The sequence below is a fragment of the Bufo gargarizans genome, chromosome 4 (genome assembly GCF_014858855.1).
Source record: "Bufo gargarizans isolate SCDJY-AF-19 chromosome 4, ASM1485885v1, whole genome shotgun sequence".
Classification (NCBI taxonomy): domain Eukaryota; kingdom Metazoa; phylum Chordata; class Amphibia; order Anura; family Bufonidae; genus Bufo; species Bufo gargarizans.
Genome location: NC_058083.1, coordinates 253,160,323 through 253,181,851, shown reverse-complemented (window position 1 = coordinate 253,181,851; position 21,529 = coordinate 253,160,323).

Below are 21,529 nucleotides of genomic sequence, written 5' to 3'. Positions count from 1 at the left end.
TAAAACGCTGAAGTGTGAACCCAGCCTTAAGGGTCTGTCATCTACTATGCAATACGTACTTTTTGTGCACATGGTGGTTTAGTGACCCTAACTTTTTTATTTGTTTGACTACCAATACTTGACACCTAGGACCGTTTTATTAGAATGTTTTTTTAGAGATTTTTTATTTAGGTTTAATTTGGAGAAAAAACACAAATTCTTATTTAAAAAGTAATTAGTTTTAATTATAGTTTTTTTATTTCTTAAATAATAAAACTGACACAAAATTAATTATTGCAACGGGTTCCCTATTTTGTGACGATCGCTTTGATATATAACATGTACAGGTTTAATTGAACTGGGCGACTACGGTGGCAGTTTCTGTTGGTGACTGCATTTTTAATTTTTGTTCAATTTTTTATCTGTATTTTTGACCCCGAACCACATTGAAGTCAATGGGGACCCAAACTTTTGAGCACTAAAATGGCAGTAAAAATGTCATGGAAATGGCTAGAGGGCTGCAAATGGCATCACAATGTGGTTAAGAGCATGGCAAGTGCTCTGCAAACAAATGTGGAAAATTAATTTAAATAACATAAAATACGTACGAGGTCCATATGGAGTAGGAGGAGGCGGTGGATGTGGTGGTGTAGGTGGAAGTGGCGGTGGAGGAGGAGGTAGCCTACACTGCTTTTTGGTTTTAAATTTATTTTTTTAAATTAGGGTACACCCCAAAACATTGGGAAATATAACCTGTGATAACCCCCTCCAGTCATGCTAAACACACGTTCAGACAATACACTGGCTGCAGACAGGCCAGCACCTCCAAGGTGTAAAGGGCAAGCTCAGGCCGTGTGCCCAATTTGGAGACCCAGAAGTTGATGGGGCAGACCCGTCATTCAGTACGTTTAGGCGTGTGCACACATAGTGCTCCACCATGTTGGTGAAATGCTGCCTCCTGCTAAGAAGATTCATATCAGCTGGTGGTGCTGGTTGCTGTGGCATGTTGACAAAGCTTTTCCACATTTCGGCCATGCTAACCCTGCCTTCTAAGGTGCTAGCGGTGCCCAAGCTGCATTGGCGACCTCTTCCTCCTCCTCTGCCTTCGCCTTGTGCTTCCACTGTGCTGTCAGGTGGGAATGCCTGGTCCTGGCCAGCATGTGTAAGGTAAAGTTCCACCTTGTGAGCATGTCGCATTTGAGGCGGTGAGCGGGAAGGCCGAAGTTACGCTGCAGCCCTGACAGGCGAGCAGCAGCAGGGTGAGAACGCAGAAAGCACACACAGACAGCCGGATCTCTGACATATCAGAGTAGATTTTAAGGAACCTCTGCACCACCAAATTCAGCACATGCACCAGGCAAAGGATGTGCGTCAAACTGGCTAGTCCCAGAGCTGCTACGAGATTTCACCCATTATCGCTCACTACCAGGCCGGGCTTGAGGCTCACTGGCACCAACCATCTGTCTGTTGTTCAAAGCCCATCCACAGCTCCTGCGCGGTATGGGGTTTGTCCCCCAAACAGATACGTTTTAAAACTGCCTGCTGTCGTTTACCCCTGGCTGTGCTGAAGTTGGTAGTGAAGGTGTTACGCTGACCGGATGAGGAGCCGGTAGAGGATGAGGAAGCGGAGTAGGAGGAGGAAACAACAGGAGGCAAACTGGAGCACCCTGCAATCCCCGGTGGTGGAAGTACATGCGGCATACTGCTATCCGCCTCAGGCCCAGCCACTACTGCATTTACCCAGTGTGCTGTTATGGAAATATAACGTCTCTGACCGGGTTTACTGGTCTATGTATCCGTAGTGAAGTGCACCTTGCCACAGAATGCGTTTTGTTCCCCACTTGGTTGTGCAGGGAAGGGATGGCATGCCTGGAAAAATAGTGGCGGCTGGGTACGACGTACTGTGGAACAGCAACCGCCATAAGGTTTTTGAAACTCTCCGTCTCCACCACACAGAAGAACAGCATTTCAAAGGCCAGTAATTTTGAAATGCTGGCATTCATGGGCCAGGGATCATGGGTGGGTAGGTGGGTACTTCCTCTTCCGCTCTAGTGTTTGGGAGATGGAGATCTGAACGCTTCTGTGGGACATTGTGGAAATCCTCTGTTTGCAGGGTGGCAGGTGGCACTGTCACTCCACATGTAGATGAAGAGGCCGAAACTGCAGCAAAAGAGGAAGCAGGAGGAGCCAGAGACCTTTCTTGGTTTTTGAGGTGTCTACTCCACTGCAGCTCGTGCTTTGCACTTAGATGCTTGGTTATGCAGGTCGTGCTCAGGTTGGCTTGTCTTCAGCACATTGTCTGAAGAACTGGCACACCAGGAAACTCCTTGGAGCTGGCTTTGGTGTGCTCGGTCCCTTGCTGTGGTGGGCAGTAGCAGGTGCACTGTCTATGGGACGGCCACTCTGCTTTTGCACCCTGCTCCCTCTGCTGTGCTGGTAGCTCTTTGCGACCACGGCCTCTTCCTCCGAACTACACAGGTCACTCGCATGACCATGATTCCATGTTGGGTCAAGGACCTCATCGTGCTCCACATTATCTTCCACCCAGTCTTCACCCCTGCCCTCCTTGTTGGTCTGCACACTTTCGAAAGCCCCAGCAGTTGGCACCTGTGTTTTGTCCTCATCTGAGACGTGCTTGGTTGGTCCTCCCATGTACTCATCTTGACACATAAGTGGTTGGGCATCGGTGCACTCAATCTCTTCCACTTCTGGGGCAGGGCTAGGTGGATGGCCCTGGAAAACCCTGCTAACAGAGTCATCAAAAAGCAGAAGAGACAGCTGCATGACTTGGTGCTCAGACTGCTAGGCTGATTTGCAAGGGGGTGAGGTGAAAGACTGATGGCCATGTGCTACAGGTGCCAACTCTGATCTTTCAGTAGGAGACTGGGTAGGAGACAATGTGAAGGAACTGGAGGCACTGTCAGCAACCCAATCTACTATCGCCTATACTTGTTCTGGCCTCACCATTCATAGAGCTGCATTAGGCCTGACTAAATACAGCTGAAGGTTCTGAAGGTGCGCCTACTCGCACCTGAGGAAGGTGTTTCACTTGTGTGTGTAGCTGGCACAGATCGACCACGTCCTCTCCCTGCAACAAGAACTCCACCAGCAGCATCGGGGCCACGTCCCTTATTTGACGCTCTCCTCATATTTCTCAAATTTAGGTAGCCAAAAATGGTCTTTTTTTTATAACAGAATAGAACAAGAGTATCTAAGGCGTGTATATCACAATGACAGATGCAGCAAAGGCTACAAAATTAAGCTTTTTGCCCTAAACTGGTGTTTTTTTTAATACCAGAATATGACAGCAGTATATAATGCTTGAATTTCACACGTACAGAGCAGACAAGGCAGTAAATTAAGTATTTTGCCCAAAATGGGTGTTTTTTTAATACCAGAATAGCACAGCAGTATCTAAAGCGTGTATCTCACACGTAGAGATGCAGACAAGGCTGCAAATTAAGAATTTTGCCCTAAATGTGTGTTTTTTTAATAGCAGAATAGAACAACAGTATCTAAAGCGTGTATTTCACAATGACAGATGCAGCAAAGGCTGCAAAATTACATTTTTTGCCCTAAATGGGTGTTTTTTTTATAACAGAATAGAACAACTGTATCTAAAGGGTGTATCTTACACGCACAGATGCAGACAAGGCTGCAAAACTAAGATTTTTGCCCTAAATATGTGTTTTTTAAAACCCAGAAAATTATAGCTGTATTTCTAGCTTAATTGCACACTGACTAATGCGGCAGAGGCCCCAGATGGAGGGTATTGCCAAAAATTGGTGTTTTTTTAAAGCCAGAAAATTATTGAAGTATTTAAAGCTTGTTTTAACAATAACAGATGCAGCAAAGGCTGCAATATTAAGTACTTTGCCCAAAAAATAGTTTTTTTTTAATAACAGAATTTGACAGGAGTATATCACGCTTGAATTTCACACTGACAGATGCGGACAAGGCCGCAAATTACGTTTTTTGCCCAAAATGGGTGTTTTTTTTAATAACAGTAGTATATGACAGCAGTATATAATGCTTGAATTTCACACGCACAGATGCAGCAAGGGCTGTAAAATTGTGTTTTGCCCAAAAAGGGTGTTTTTTAAAACCCAGAAAATTATAGCTGTATTTCTAGCTTAAATTGCACACTGACTATTGCAGCAGAGGCCCCAGATGGAGGGTATTGCAAAAAATAGGTGTTTTTCGAAACCCAGAACATTATTGAAGTATTTAAAGCTTGTTTTAACAATAACAGATGCAGCAAAGGCTGCAATATTAGTACTTTGCCCAAAAAGGGTGTTTTTTTAATAACAGAATATGACAGCAGTATATAACGCTTGAATTTCACACATACAGATGCAACAAGGGCTGTAAAATTCAGTATTTTGCCCCAAAAGGGTGTTTTATAAAACCCAGTAAATTATAGCTGTATTTCTAGCTTAAAAGGGTATTCCCATCGTATTAATTGATGTTAATTAGTTTTCTCAAGTGTCAGTGAATAATCTTCTAAATAACTTCTATTTCCTAAATTGCACCGTTATCCTGAAATATCAATTCATCCCTGCCTGTGTTGTCTGCCTGTATCCCCTGGTTACGGCAACATACTTGCGGCGCTTGTATGGGCTGCGCCTGCCAGCCGAACATGAACGGGCACTCTGGCTGAGGCTACGCATGCGCAAAGCATTTTTGCTGCGATCCCTTGTCAAACAGAGCCACGCATGCTCTTTTTGCTGTGCTCACATCGTGGCTGGATCCGAGCAAGATCGTGGCTGGATCCGAGGCGTGGCCAGCCTTCACTCTAGCTGCCTAAGCCAGCCCAGCTTTAGAAGCCTCAAACCAGGAAGTGAATTCTGCTATAACTGCAGCTCAGGCTGATTTAGCAAGATGGGAATACCTCTTTAAATTGCACACTGACTAATGCAGCAGAGGCCCAAGATGAAGGTTGTTGCCAAAAATGGGTGTTTTTTAAAATCCAGAAAATGTTTGAAGTATTTATAGCTTGTTTTAACAATAACAGATGCAGCAAAGGCTGCAATATTAAGTATTTTGCCCAAAATGGGTGTTTTTTGAATAACAGAATATGACAGCAGTATATAATGCTTGAATTTCACACATGCAGATGCAACACGGGCTGTAAAATTGAGTATTTTGCCCAAAAAGGGTGTTTTTTAAAACACAGAAAATTATATCTGTATTTCTAGCTTAAATTGCACACTGACTAATGCGGCAGAAGCCCACACTGCACACTGACTAATGCGGTATTGCCAAAAAGTGGTGTTTTTTCAAAGCCAGAAAATTATTGACGGATTTCAAGCTTGTTTTAACAATAACAGATGCAGCAGAGACTGCAATATTAAGTACTTTGTCCAAAATGGGTGTTTTTTTTACTAACAGAATTTCACAGCAGTATTTAAATGCTTGAATTTCACATAGATGCAGCAAGGGCTGTAAAATAGAGTATTTTGCCCAAAAAGGGTGTTTTTTAAAACACAGAAAATTATAGCTGTATTTCTAGCTTAAATTGCACACTGACAAATGCTGCAAAGGCCCAAGATGGATTTTTTTTGCTAAAAATTGGTATTTTTTAAAAAGCGAGGAAATTATTGAAGTATTTCAAGCTTGCTTTTAACAATCACAGATGCAGCAAAGGCTGCTATATTAAGTATTTTGCCCAAAATGGGTGTTTCTTGAATAACAGAATATGACAGCAGTATATAACGCTTGAATTTCACACGCACAGATGCAGAAAGGGTTGTAAAATTGTGTATTTTGCCCAAAAAGGGTGTTTTATAAAACCCAGAAAATTATAGCTGCATTTCTAGCTTAAATTGCGCACTGAGAAATGCTGCAAAGGCACCAGATGTAGGTTATTGCCAAAAATGGATGTTTTTTAAACCCAGATTATTATTGCAGTATTTCAAGCTTGGATTTCAATGTCACAAAAGCACATATGCAGTTCTGGTGAGATTGTATAAAATGGCCACCGCCGCCCACCTAACTAACAGACAGATAAGTTATTTTTCTCTGTCACTGGGCTCAGGGCAGGGTAAAAAGATTGTGCACTGCACCCACACAACTAAATCTATGTAGATCGCTGAGTTCAATTGCAGTTCTGATTAAAGTTTCTTTCCTATTCTCTCCCTCACAGCAGCAGTATCCTCTCCCTACACTAGTAACAGCAGAGTGACATGCAGCGCTACGTGACTCCATCTTATACAGAGGCTGGGTCACATGGTGCACTGGCCAATCACAGCCATGCCATTAGTAGTCATGGCTGTGATGGCTTCTAAGGGCACAGAGTTAAACGTTTGTTGATTGGCTGCTCTGCAGAATGCTCCCCAAATGGCCAAGGTTAAGAAAGACAGAAAAAATAAGTCATCATCTCCGGTGCAGGCAACAGGCATTTTCCAGCCTGCAACCTGAGATGCCTGTGTCTCTGCACGAATTTCACACTGCCTCACATAATGGCCTGTGGCACTTGAGGGTGAACAGCAGGCCAGGGAGCCATAGGCTACTATGCTCCTCCACAGTATTCAACTGCATCACCTTCCTGAGGATAGCCATACAATTCAATGCAAGAGGGCATCTGCAACCACTGAACAGGTCCCAGCATTAATTAACATTTTGAGCATTAGGTCATTATATACCTGGCCATTGGCAGTGAGAGGGGCTTGGGAGCCCATGGCTTTCTGCCCTGCTGTTCACACTCAAGAAGCCCCTGGGAATTGCTCTACTGGATAATTTCCCTGTAGGGTCTATAGTCCTGAGATGCCTGCTTATTATCAACTGAATGGAATTAGGTCCAGGTACTACTCCAGTGCGTGTGAGCATCTGTGCCTCAACTAAATATAAAAAGTAATGGCAGAAGCCAACACTATGCTGAATTCACACTTTGGTTATACTTTCTGGATCCATCACTACTGGTGACTTATAATGGTCGCTTTCAGGTTCTGTGGTGGTTTCCGTCATTAGAAAGGGAACAATAGAACTGCAGGCAGTAATATTTTTTCCGTAAAATCTGCACAGACTGTCGACAGCTGTGGGAACACAGTCTTAGTGTATTATTAACTCCAGTGATGTCTCACTGGAGTAAATGATACACTAACATTGACATCTGTCTTCACTTTTAGTACAGTTCATGTTAGTGGGAATTAGTCGAAGCCCAGTAATATAGGTGCTCCACATATAATTACACTGCATGGTCACTTTATTAAAGACACCCATCTAATAGTGTGTTAAACCTCCTTTGCCTTCAGAGTCACAGCAGTTTCTCATGACATAGATTCCACTATAAAATTGTTGAAATTGAAATGTTCTGAAATAATTTGGACCCACAGCTTCTCGCAGTTGCCACAAAGTAGCTGTAGGTACTGACATGCACTCAATAGCCAGTTCTACCTTGTCCAAGAGATGCTTTAGAGGATTAAGATCTGAGAACTGTGGAGGCCATGGAAGCAAGGAAAACTTGCTGTCATGTTCCTGGAATCAATCAATGATTAAATGACCCTTGTGGCATGGTGCATTGCCCTGCTGAAAGTGTCCTTCTGCCATAGGGCAAACAGTATCAGAGGACCCAAGATGTGCCAATTATACACCCCCCACACTATTACCTCACCTTCCCTAACACTACTTGTGCCAAATTCAGACCTACCCATGAGCATGGTGCAGCAGAAATCTGGATTCCTCTGACCAGGCAATGTTTTTCCACTGCTTAATCAGTTTTCCAATTGCTGTGCTTTTTTGCACATTGGAGTCTTGCTTTTCTGTTTCCCTTAGACAAGCAATGGCACTCAAACTGGTTGTCTGCAATTATAGTTCAACTGTGCTAAGAAAGTTCAAATATGTTAGTCTGAGCACCAGCAATGTATTTGGCTTTTATTTACTTGACAATGCGCCATCTGTTCATCAGAATATTTCTTGACATTCTCCTCTGCCCCCCTTAGTGATGAGTTGTTTTTATGTCCACAGGATTGCCTTTTGCTAGATGTTTTATCTTTATCACACCATTCTTGGTATATTCTCAACAACACTGCACGAGCAAACCCCACAAGGTTGACAGCTTTTAAATAAGGGCCCAGGCAGTGTCAGACTGGGCTTTCTAGGGCCCACCCCAAAAAATTATTTTGGGGGCCCATCATACAGATGCATTTAAATACTACCTGCTCATACAGCTTCAGGTAGAAGCAAGATACTAGAAGATGATTCATTATGGGGTCCCTGCAGCAACTTTGAGAAGGCAGGTCCCTGGCAAAGGAGGACATCGGCTGTCCTGTGTCTGTACCTATACGTCATCTCAGCCGCATAATTGTGTCTATAAAAATAAGAACCTCCTACGCTGACCCTGGCTAATCCCTGATTACAATTTATCTGATCCCTTGGTGGTACACACCAGTGTTTCTCAAATCCCGTGGGTCAGCAGTCACTGCACAGAGACTACTTTAAAAAAAAGGCCTTGCGGTTTCCCAAAAGCAGAAACCCGATCCAGTTAGAGGCATGAATGAATGAAGACTGGGGGACGCTTAGATAACACCCTTAGGAGTAGCCCCAAGCCAAATCTGTTCAGTTGTACTTCAAATCCACTTCCGTAAAACAGTCTTCATGGGGCTTCTGAACACATTAGGTGCTACTGTCATTGTGCCTATAATGACAAAATTTAACTTTAACATATTGTCTAATTAATGCAGGTCACCATTACTGGAATATCCTACTGTATTCAAACGTCTTGCTTGGAGGAATGAAAAAAATCTTAATGTTTTATTATTTTGTAGGGATATCATTATTTTAATAATAATATAGAGAAAACAACAAAGACAAACATATACAGAAATAAATTCATGTAGGATAACAGCATTAAAAAACCATCATGTCGGTAGGAGTATTTTTTCTAAACCAGACTATGACCCAATGTTTTACTGGGCACTTACAGAAGCATGCCTCATCAGCCACTGTCATAAGCACCCTGGGGGAGACCTCCAGCAGGGAACAAGCTCCATAGCCTGAATTCTCAGCTACTAGCTATACACCGCCTTCTACCCACATGCTGCTGAAGCCCTGCAGAGAAATCAGCATGCAACTCAAGAAAGCTTCCTTTTCTCAGGAATAAAAATTAATATTACTTGTCATATTTCATGTCTGAGCTCTTTTCATGCTTTATCCTCTGGTAATGAGGGCTAAATTACCAATATTAGTAGATTTTCATGGCTAGCACAGAAAGAGCTGTTACCAGAATAAATGTTTGCCTTGTTTCTGTTGGACACAGACTTTGTTAATGCAGCCTTGCTAATTATTTCTAAATAGGCAATAATCTGCATCCCCCAGTGCTGGCTTGTGGATTGGCCATGTACCTGCTATTTCCCTTATTTACATGTTTTACAACTTTATCAAGTACACTAATTATACTCTGAGCACTGTTTAAAATTTTCTGTTAATAGAGATACAATGATGCACCAGAGGATGTGTATTTATGCCATAATTATGCCTCTGTTCCTATGATGCAGTCTCCAATTAGCTGTCTACGATGGCACACGCAGCTGCCTGATATTCTAAAGCAGTGAAACATCTGCATGGTAGATGATATGCTCACATGGATTTTTTTTTAAGCCTTGAAATTTACACCCAAGGGAATACAGACAAATAGGAGCCTGTCATATGTAAGAATGATTAGAAGCATTCACCATGGCAACATTAGAGCAGCTATGTTACTGACTAAGGGGACACATGTCTAGAAGAAAACACTAAAAAACATTTGCCATTTCATTTTCTGAGCTGCAGATTTCCCAACCGTCTCTCATTCTCGCACCCTCCTTTTGATAATCTCATGTTTGAAACTCTAACCATTGAAAACTGCAGATGGTGGACCAAGCTCACTCAGGATAGGAAACAAAACATTGTGCCATTCATTCTATAGCTTTCCAGATATCTCAGACAATGATAGATTGTGATCTTTTTCGTGAACCAACAGAGGACATTGTTGGAATTTTTACTATTGTATCTTCCATGTGTACATTAAACTTTTCAACGCTATATAACTTGTTGTAAATGATGCATGATAAGTAAGATAAAATTAAATCACAGTTATTTTTTAATATATTGATGCATTTGAAATATTTGGCATTCGTTTACTACATTTCAGGTTTATTGTATGTCATGTTTATTGGTCCAGTATGTAAGAAAATACATTTAAAAAAAATGGAAAGGAAAGAGTGACACATTTGTGTAACCTGATTTCCTGTGACAGAATTTCAACTTCAGTATAAATCTTCTCTTTTACTTGACTGCCCCCCTAAATAACATTAAAACCACTGACGACTTGTATTTTTCATTTGTATCATTTTGGAGTAAATGGAGCTTTTTGATCGCTTATGATTGCATTTTTTAGGGGAAAATTTACATGATATTTATGCAGTCCGGACGTGACAATACTAAACATATGGGGAAAGAGTATTTTCAATGGAAATTTTTTTAAATTTTTTATGGGATTTTTTAATTAACTTTTTTTAATACTTAATAGTCCCACAAGGGGACTATAACAGGCAGCTTTTTGATTGCTTTAAAAATGCAATGCGCTATCCCTTAAGTGCATTGCATTTTAATGGCGATACTATTCTGACATTGACCAGCAGGCTGTGCCAGAGTATGGAAATTACTGAAGGCTGGTCTGGGGCCTACATCAGACCCTAGGCAGCCTTCACACACATCGGCAGCCCGCGGGGTGCCGATGGGAGACAGGGGGAGTCGGCTCCCTCTGTCAGCACTTTACATGCGGCGGGCGCCATTTCCCATAGCTTGTAAAGTGCTAAAAAGCCCGGATCGGCACTCCTGCTGGTATAGGCTGTTAGAGCAGGGCCACGACTCTAATGTGAGAACCAGGTCCCGGCTCCCCGCTGCACGGAGGACCCATGCAGCGCTTAGACTGGGTTGCCATAGAAAAGCAGTGGCCCAGCCTACGGCCCCTTAGTGACCGCTGTAAAAACCCCTATGGGTTAAAGGTTCACTTATATTTTCTCCCTGCACTGTGAATATGTATTCAAGATGCCAATTAACCCCTTGGCAATATATGACTTACTAGTATGTCACAGCAGGAAATGACATACTAGTACATCATGATAATAGGGTAGGCACTGGAGCTGTGCGCACCTGATCAATGCAGGGGCCCGGCTGTGACCGACAGCTGGGCCTCTGCCATAATCACCGTCATCACTTTAAATTCAGATTCTGGGTGCATTAACCCCTTATATGCAGCAATCAATGATGATTGCGATATATAAGAGAATCGCAGAGGGAACCCCTCTCCATTGGCCCCCCGTGCTGCAGTGACAGGGGGCTGATGGCTGCCATGGCAACCTCGGGCCTTACAAAGGCCTTGGAGTCTGCCATGTACAGAAGCCCTGTGAGACCTAGCCCCCAGGCAGACAGACTGTTTCAATGTACTGGTACCAAATAAAAAGTTAAATAAGTGAAAAAATAAAATAAAAAAACATTTGAGAGTTTTATAAAAAAAAAAAAGAATTAAGGTTACAGTAAAAAAAAAAAGTGCTCCTTTCCCTTAACCCCTTAGGGACCCATGACGTACCGGTACGGCATGTTTCCCGAGTCCTTAAGGACCCATGACGTACCGGTACGTCATGAGTTTAAATTGAGATTGTGGCGCCCCAGGGGTTAATCCGCACAGGATGCCGGCTGAAATCATTCAGCCGGCATCCTGTCACAACGCCTGGGGGGGTCATGTGACCCCCGTATCGGCGATCGCAGCAAACCGCAGGTCAATTCAGACCTGCGGTTTGTTGCTATTTCTGCTGGTTCTGATCGCCGCGGTTCAGAAACTTTAGTGTGGCACAAATCTATAGTGATCACCCCCCCTGCACCCCTGCATGATTTTAGCCTGGTGGGAGGTGCAGGGGGGGTGTTGCGGGCGGTGTGGGCGGTGCGGGAGGCGGGCGGTGCGGCAGGCGGGATCGCGATCCCCCGCCCGCCTCCCGCCGAATAATCGTTGGCTTCTAGTGGGTATACCAGGGTGCCAGCACATTGCTGGCACCCTGGTATAAACGGCTGACATCTGTGAATGGATGTCAGCTGTTTAACCCTTTCCATACAGCGGTCCATACGGACCGCTGTATGGAAAGAGTTAACAGTAAGATGCGGCTCCCTCCCTCTCCCATCGGGGGGCTGCTGTGCCTTTGCAGCCCCCCGATGGGAGAGGGAGAGAGCCCCCAGACAGCCCCCCGAAGCCCCAGTCCTTACCCTTCCCCGTCTGCGAAGTTGTGGCAGACGGGGAAGGTTCCCATGGCAACAGGACGCCTGCTCAGGCGTCCTGCTGTCCATGGTGCTGAACAGATCTGTGCTGAAAGCATAGATCTGTTCAGTGTAAGTAAAATACAGTACAGAAACATATATAGGTTCTGTACTGTATTATGCAGACACCAGACCCACTGGATCTTCAAGAACCAAGTGGGTCTGGGTCAAAAAAAAAGTAAGAAAAAGTGAAAAAAAAGTGAAAATCAAAAAACACATTTATCACTAATTAAAAATGAAAAAAATAAAATTCCCTACACATGTTTGGTATCGCCGCGTCCGTAACGACCTGATCTATAAAACGGTCATGTTACTTTCCCCGCACGGTGAACGCCATAAAAATAAAAAAATAAAAACTATGAGAAAATTTAAATTTTGCCCACCTTACTTCCCAAAAAAGGTAATAAAAGTGATCAAAAAGTCGCATGTACGCCAAAATAGTGCCAATCAAACCGGCATCTCATCCCGCAAAAAATGAGACCCTACCCAAGATTATCGCCCAAAAACTGAAAAAACTATGGCTCTTAGACTATGGAAACACTAAAACATCATTTTTTTTGTTTCAAAAATTAAATCATTGTGTAAAACTTACATAAATAAAAAAAAGTATACATATTAGGTATCTCCTCGTCCGTATCGACCGGCTCTATAAAAATATCACATGAGTTAACCCCTCAGGTGACCACCGTAAAAAAATAAAAATAAAAACGGTTTAAAAAAAGCAATTTTTTGTCATCTTACGTCACAAAAAGTGCAATAGCAAGCGATCAAAAATTCATATGCACCCCAAAATAGTGCCAATAAGACAGCCATCTCATCCCGCAAAAAATGAGACCCTACATAAGATAATCGCCCAAAAACTGAAAAAACTATGGCTCTTAGACTATGGAGAAACTAAAACTTTTTTTGTTTTAACAATGAAATCATTGTGTAAAACTTACATAAATAAAAAAAAGTATACATATTAGGTATCGCCGCGTCCGTGAGAACCTGCTCTATAAAATTACCACATGATCTAACCTTTCAGATGAATGTTGTAAATAACAAAACAAAAAAACGGTGCCAAAAAAGCTATTTCTTGTTACCTTGCCGCACAAAAAGTGTAATATAGAGCAACCAAAAATCATATGTACCCTAAACTAGTACCAAGAAAACTGCCACCTTATCCCGTAGTTTCTAAAATGGGGTCACTTTTTTGGAGTTTCTACTCTAGGGGTGCATCAGGGGGCTTCAAATGGGACATGGTGTAAAAAAAACCAGTCCAGCAAAATCTGCCTTCCAAAAACCGTATGGCATTCCTTTCCTTCTGCGCCCTGCCGTGTGCCCGTACAGCAGTTTACGACCACATATGGGGTGTTTCTGTAAACTACAGAATTAGGGCCATAAATAATGAGTTTTGTTTGGCTGTTAACCCTTGCTTTGTTACTTGAAAAAATATATTAAAATGGAAAATCTGCCAAAAAAGTGAAATTTTGAAATTGTATCTCTATTTTCCATTATATCTTGTGCAACACCTAAAGGGTTAACAAAGTTTTTAAAATCAGTTTTGAATACCTTGAGGGGTGTAGTTTCTTAGATGGGGTCACTTTTATGGAGTTTCTACTCTAGGGGTGCATCAGGGGGGCTTCAAATGGGACATGGTGTCAAAAAACCAGTCCAGCAAAATCTGCCTTCCAAAAACCGTATGGCATTCCTTTCCTTCTGCGCCCTGCCGTGTGCCCGTACAGCAGTTTACGACCACATATGGGGTGTTTCTGTAAACTACAGAATTAGGGCCATAAATAATGAGTTTTGTTTGGCTGTTAACCCTTGCTTTGTTACTTGAAAAAATATATTAAAATGGAAAATCTGCCAAAAAAGTGAAATTTTGAAATTGTATCTCTATTTTCCATTATATCTTGTGCAACACCTAAAGGGTTAACAAAGTTTTTAAAATCAGTTTTGAATACCTTGAGGGGTGTAGTTTCTTAGATAGGGTCACTTTTATGGAGTTTCTACTCTAGGGGTGCATCAGGGGGCTTCAAATGGGACATGGTGTCAAAAAACCAGTCCAGCAAAATTTGGCTTCCAAAAACCAAACGGCACACCTTTCACTCTACGCTCTGCTGTGTGGCCGTACAGTAGTTTACGGCCACATATGGGGTGTTTCTGTAAACGGCAGAGTCAGGGCAATAAAGATAGTCTTGTTTGGCTGTTAACCCTTGCTTTGTTAGTGGAAAAAATGGGTTAAAATGGAAAATTAGGCAAAAAAATGAAATTCTCAAATTTCATCCCCATTTGCCAATAACTCTTGTGCAACACCTAAAGGGTTAACAAAGTTTGTAAAATCAGTTTTGAATACCTTGAGGGGTGTAGTTTATAGAATGGGGTCATTTTTGGGTGGTTTCTATTATGTAAGCCTCGCAAAGTGACTTCAGAGCTGTAGTGGTCCCTAAAAATTGGGTTTTTGTAAATTTCTGAAAAATTTCAATATTTGCTTCTAAAGTTCTAAACCTTGTAACATCCCCAAAAAATAAAATATCATTCCCAAAATAATTCCAACCTGAAGTAGACATATGGGGAATGTAAAGTCATCACAATTTTTGGGGGTATTACTATGTATTACAGAAGTAGAGAAACTGAAACTTTGAAATTTGCAAATTTTTCCAAATGTTTTGTAAATTAGGTATTTTTTTATGCAAAAAAAATAATTTTTTTGACTTCATTTTACCAGTGTCATGAAGTACAATATGTGACGAAAAAACAATCTCAGAATGGCCTGGATAAGTCAAAGTCTTTTAAAGTTATGAGCACTTAAAGGGACACTGGTCAGATTTGCAAAAAATGGCCAAGTCCTTAAGGTGAAATAGGGCTGAGTCCTTAAGGGGTTAATCAAGCTATTTTTAATAAACATGACCTAAACCCCTCAGGTGAATGCAGTAAAAAAAAAAATTAATAAAAACTGTGGTAAAAGCTTGCCCCAAAAAACTATAATATTGAAAGAGCAAAAAATCTTATGTACCAAAAATGGCACAAATAGTGTCAACTCCTACCACTAAAAAAACTAGCCCCTACACAAGATGATCGACAGAAAAATAAAAATGAAATATGGGTTTCAAAAAATGGAGACACAAAAAATATTTTTCAAAAATGCTTTATTATGTAAAACTGAAAAAAAAAAAAATAAATAGACATATTTGGTATCATTGCATCTGTAACTTCCTGGTCTTAAAAATAAAACATGATCTATCAGGTGAACTCCGTATAAAACAAAAAAAATTAAACTGTGCAAGAACAGCCATTTTTTGTTATCTTGCCTCACAAAAAGTGTAATATCGATCAATCAAAAATTCTATGTACCAAAAAATTGTTCCAATAAAACTGTCACCTTATTGCATAATTTCCATAATGGGGTCACTTTTTGGGACTTTTTAATGTAGGAGTGCATCAAGGGCTCTTTAAATACGACATAGCAACTTAAAATTATCTGAGCAAAATCAGTTTTCCAAAATCCATATGTTGCTCATTCTCTTCTGCTCCCTGCCAAGTGCCTATACAACAGTTTATGAACATTAAACTGTAGAATCAGGGTAATAAATATTGAGTTTTGTTTGGCTGTTAACTCTTGCCTTACAGGAAAAAAATGGGTTAATATGGAAAGAAAATCTCCTCAATTTTCATTTTATTCTTGAGGAACACCTAAAGGGTTAACAAAGTTTGTAAAATCATATTTGAATAATTTGAGGGGTGTAGTTTCTAAAATGTGTCATTTATGGGTGTTTTTTTTATTATGTAAGCCCTACAAAGTGACTTCATAACTGAATTGGTTCTAAAAAAAGCGATTCTAAAAATTGTAAAAACAGCATCTAAAATTGTACTCTAACATTTATTTAGGGCAAAAGGGTTCAGTGACCTATTTCATTGTAGAAAAAAATATATATGTACTTCGCTGGTGCACTTATTTGTGGCAAAAGCATTTAGTGGCCTATTTCATTATAGAACGAAAAAAATATATGCACTGTACTGCCTTCACTGTAATGCCGTAGCCATGTTGGTTACTGGCATTACAGTGATTGGCACGTGATTGGAACGCGTCATCGGGTGCTATATAGCACCCGATGACGCATGTTCGGCTCAGTCTTAGTCTGGGAGAGCTGTGCTGAGGATAGGGACAGACAGTGTAGGGAGTTATATAGGATTATTTTTATTATAAAAACTTTTCAGAGACCCAAAAGTCCTTTTAAGAACTATTGTGTGTGGCAGCAGCAATATATATTTTTTGCGCAACCTGCGCTAAATTGTTAAAACTTTACAGACCCAAAAGTCTTTTTAAGGACTATTGTTATGTGTGGCAGCAGCAATATCTATTTTTAGCGCAAACTCCTCTAAATAGCTACAAGTTTACAGACCCAAAAGTCCTTTTAAGGACTGTTGTGTGTGGCAACAATATCTATTTTTAGAGCATCCTGCGCTAAATAGCATGCAGTAGTTAGGCCGCTGCAGACAGCGACATTATCTGCGCTACTTCTCCTGTATAATGTGTGCACATCCCAAAAATATCTGTGACATTCAGTGTACTTTTTCCGTAGACGGTGTCCGCTGCGGACAGTGACATTAGCTGCACCAGATCTCCAGTGTAAAGTGTGCGCATCTCAAAAATATCTGTTACATCCAGTGTACTTTTTCCGAAGACCATGTCCGCTGCGGACAGTGACATTAGCTGCGCCACATCTCCAGTGTTAAGTGTGTGCATCCCAAAATATCTGTGCCATCCAGTGTACTTTTTCAATAGACAGTGTCTGCTTCTGACAGTGACATTATCAGTGCCACATCTGCAGTGTAGCATGTGTGCATCCAAAAGATATCTGTGACATCCATAAATGCTGCGGACAGTGACATTACCGTTGGTACCTCTCCTGTATAACGTTACCTCATCCCAAATACCTGTGACATTACCTGTAATTGCCGGTGACAGCATTGACATTATCTGTGGTAAATCTCCTGTGTGATGCTTCCATAAACCAAATACCTTTTTTAATTTGTTTGCGCATACAATTCCAAATCCTACGCTACTGTACGTGTGACATACTTTTAAGCATATATAACATTTAATATGAAGAAGGCAAGCAGTAAGGGACGGAGAAGTGGCCGTGATGCTGATGGTGCATGCAGAGGCCGTGGCCCTGGGCACGGTGAACTGCGCCTGCTGCCAGAACACAAGAAACACACTCATCCATGATACCTAGCTTCATGTCCCAGTTTGCAGGGCGGCGCAGGACACCACTTTTGAAGTCAGACTAGTGCGGCCAGGTGGTCAGTTGGATTGCAGCAGATAATCCTTCCAGTCGGTTGAGCACCACCCTGTCTTCCACCAAGTCCAGTCTCAGTAGCCAAGAGTCTGCTCAACACAATCCTCACCATGATCCTCCTTCCTCCCACCATGGAAATTCTGGGCAAACAAGTGATCCCACACTCGGATATTCAGAGGAGCTCTTTTCAGTGCCATTCCTTGATTTGGCCCTCTCGCCAAGCACAATTGAAGAGGGACAGATCTTGTAAACTCTTGAGCATCCACAGTCACAAGAAGATGACTGTGGGGAACTGCAATTACTGTTTAATGAGGTGGATGATGATGAGACACAGTTGCCAATAAGTCAACGGCAATTAGTGTCTCAAGAGGTTGATGAAGAGGATGAGACACAGTTGTCAATCACTGAGATTGTGGTTAGGTCAACAAGTCAGGAGGATTAGCATAGTGAGGAAGTGGAAGAGGAGGTGGTAGACGATGAAGTCACTGACCCAACCTGGGAAAGGTGGAAAGCCGAGCGAGGACAGCAGTACAGATGGTAGGGATCTGCAGCACGGCAACAAACTGAAAAGGCAGTGGGGTGGCAAAAGGGAGAAGGAAGGCCACACCAAACAGGCCCGCAACTGTTCCACGGAGCACCCCCTTGCGGAAATCTCCCTTGCCAAGGGGTAGGTGTTCCACAGGAAAGTGCAGACAACAAAAGAATAGTAATTTGCAACATGTGCCGTATGAAAATGAGCGGGGGCATTAACACTAGCAACCTCACCACCACCAGCATGATCCGCCACATGGCATCCAAGCACCGTAATAAGTGGGACAAACGCCTAGGTCCAGAATATGTGTCTGCGGGTCACACCACTGGCCAATCCGCTGTCAAAGGCGCAGGCCCGTATGCCTCCCGCCCTGCACCTGGACCTTCACAAGCACCATCAGCGAAGAAATCCACTTCCGTGTGCCAGCACAGCGTACAAATGTCCTTACCCCAGGCCTTTAAATGCAAGCGCAAATACCCAGCCACCCACTCACAGGCCATAGCACTAAATGCACAGCTTTCCAAGTTGTTGGCCCTGGAAATGTTGCCATTTAGGCTTGTGGACACTGAGGCCTTTCACAGCCTGCTGTCGGCAGCCGTCCTGTGTTACGCAGTCCCTAGCCGTCACTATTTTTCAAGGTGTGCCATGCCTGCCTTACACCAACATGTGTTCCGTAAAATCACCCGTGCCTTGACCAACGCAGTTACTGCGAAGGTCCACTTAACCACGGACACATGGTGCATATGGTGCATATGTCCAGGGATGCTATATTTCCCTGACGGCACACTGGGTGAAGGTTGTGGAGGCCGGGAGCGAGTCGTACCCTGGGATGGCACAGGTGCTACCAATGCCAAGGATTGCGGGCCCTATGTCGATCAGGGTTTCTGCCAGCACCTATGTTAGTAGCTCCAATCCCCACTTCTCCTCCTCTGCCTCCTTCTCCATTTCCACCTCCAAATTATCCGCGTGCAGCAAAAGTCAGCCATCAGTCAGGATCTGGATGCAGTGTAGCACTGCAGTTGGGAAGCAGCAACAGGCCATGCTTAAGCTGATATGCTTAGGTGACAAACAGCACACAGCCGCAGAGCTGTGGCAGGGGATAAGAAACCAGACTGAACTGTGGCTCTCGCCACTCAACCTAGAACCAGGCATGGTCGTGTCTGATAATTGCCATAACTTGGTGGCTTTAAAGCACGGCAAGCTCACACACATCCCATGCCTAGCCCGTGTCTTAAACTTAGTGGTTCAGCGGTTCCTCAAAACCTACCCCAATTTGTCTGAGCTGCTGGTGAAGATGCGCAGTGTATGTGCACATTTCTGCAAGTCATCGACAGCTTCAGCCGGTCTATCAATACTGCAACAGCACTGGAAATTGCCAGCTCTCCAGCTGTTGTGCGACTTGAGCATGCGCTGGAACTCAACGTTCCACATGTTGGCAAGGCTTTGTGAGTAGCAGAGGGCAGTAGTGGAATACCTGCTGCAACATGGTCTCGCCTTTCCAGTCAGCTTCCGCTATTCACAAGTGAGGAGTGGGTATGGATGTCTGACCTCTGTGGGGTTTTAAAAAGCTTTGCGTAATCAACACAGATGGTGAGCGGCGATAACGCTATTATCAGTGTCACCATCCCACTTCTGTATCTACTCAAACACGCTCGCTGCTCACAATTAACCACTTCAACCCCGCTAGCTGACACCCCCTTAATGACCAGGCCACTTTTTACACTTCTGCACTACACTACTTTCACCGTTTATTGCTCGGTCATGCAACTTACCACCCAAATGAATTTTACCTCCTTTTCTTCTCACTAATAGAGATTTCATTTGGTGGTATTTCATTGCTGCTGACATTTTTTCATTTTTTGTTATTAATCGAAATTTAACGATTTTTTTGCAAAAAAATGACATTTTTCACTTTCAGTTGTAAAATTTAGCAAAAAAAAACGACATCCATATTTAAATTTTTCACTAAATTTATTGTTCTACATGTCTTTGATAAAAAAAAAGTTTGGGTAAAAAATAAATGGTTTGGGTAAAAGTTATAGCATTTAAAACTATGGTACAAAAATGTGAATTTCCGCTTTTTGAAGCAGCTCTGACTTTCTGAGCACCTGTCATGTTTCCTGAGGTTCTACAATGCCCAGACAGTACAAACACCCCACAAATGACCCCATTTCGGAAAGTAGACACCCTAAGGTATTCACTAATGGGCATAGTGAGTTCATAGAACTTTTTATTTTTTGTCACAAGTTAGCAGAAAATGATGATTTTTTTTTTTTCTTACAAAGTCTCATATTCCACTAACTTGTGACAAAAAATAAAAATTCTAGGAACTCGCCATGCCCCTCACGGAATACTTGGGGTGTCTTCTTTCCAAAATGGGGTCACTTGTGGGGTAGTTATACTGACCTGGCAATTTAGAAGCCCTAATGTGTGCGAAGTAGTTTGAAATCAAAATCTGTAAAAAATGACCGGTGAAATCCGAAAGGTGCACTTTGGAATGTGTGCCCCTTTGCCCACCTAGGCTGCAAAAAAGTGTCACACATCTGGTATCGCCGTACTCAGAAGAAGTTGGGGAATGTGTTTTTGGGTGTCATTTTACATATACCCATGCTGGGTGAGAGAAATATCTTGGCAAAAGACAACTTTTCCCATTTTTTTATACAAAGTTGGCATTTGACCAAGATATTTATCTCACCCAGCATGGGTATATGTAAAATGACACCCCAAAACACATTGCCCAACTTCTCCTGAGTACGGCGATACCAGATGTGTGACACTTTTCTGCAGCCTAGGTGGGCAAAGGGGCACACATTCCAAAGAGCACCTTTCGGATTTCACCGGTCATTTTTTACAGATTTTGATTTCAAACTACTTCGCACACATTAGGGCCCCTAAATTACCAGGGCAGTATAACTACCTCACAAGTGACCCCATTTTGGAAAGAAGACACCCCAAGGTATTCCGTGAGGGGCATGGCGAGTTCCTAGAATTTTTTATTTTTTGTCACAAGTTAGTGGAATATGAGACTTTGTTACAAAAAAATAAATAAAAAAAAAATCATAATTTTCCGCTAACTTGTGACAAAAAAAAAATTCTAGGAACTCGCCATGCCCCTCACGGAATACCTTGGGGTGTCTTCTTTCCAAAATGGGGTCACTTGTGGGGTAGTTATACTGCCCTGGCATTCTAGGGGCCCTAATGTGTGCAAAGTAGTTTGAAATCAAAATGTGTAAAAAATCACCTGTGAAATCCGAAAGGTGATCTTTGGAATGTGTGCCCCTTTGCCCACCTTGGTTGCAAAAAAGTGTCACACATGTGGTATCGCCGTACTCAGGAAAAGTTGGGGAATGTGTTTTGGGGTGTCATTTTACATATACCCATGCTGGGTGAGAGAAATATCTTGGCAAAAGACAACTTTTCCCATTTTTTTTATACAAAGTTG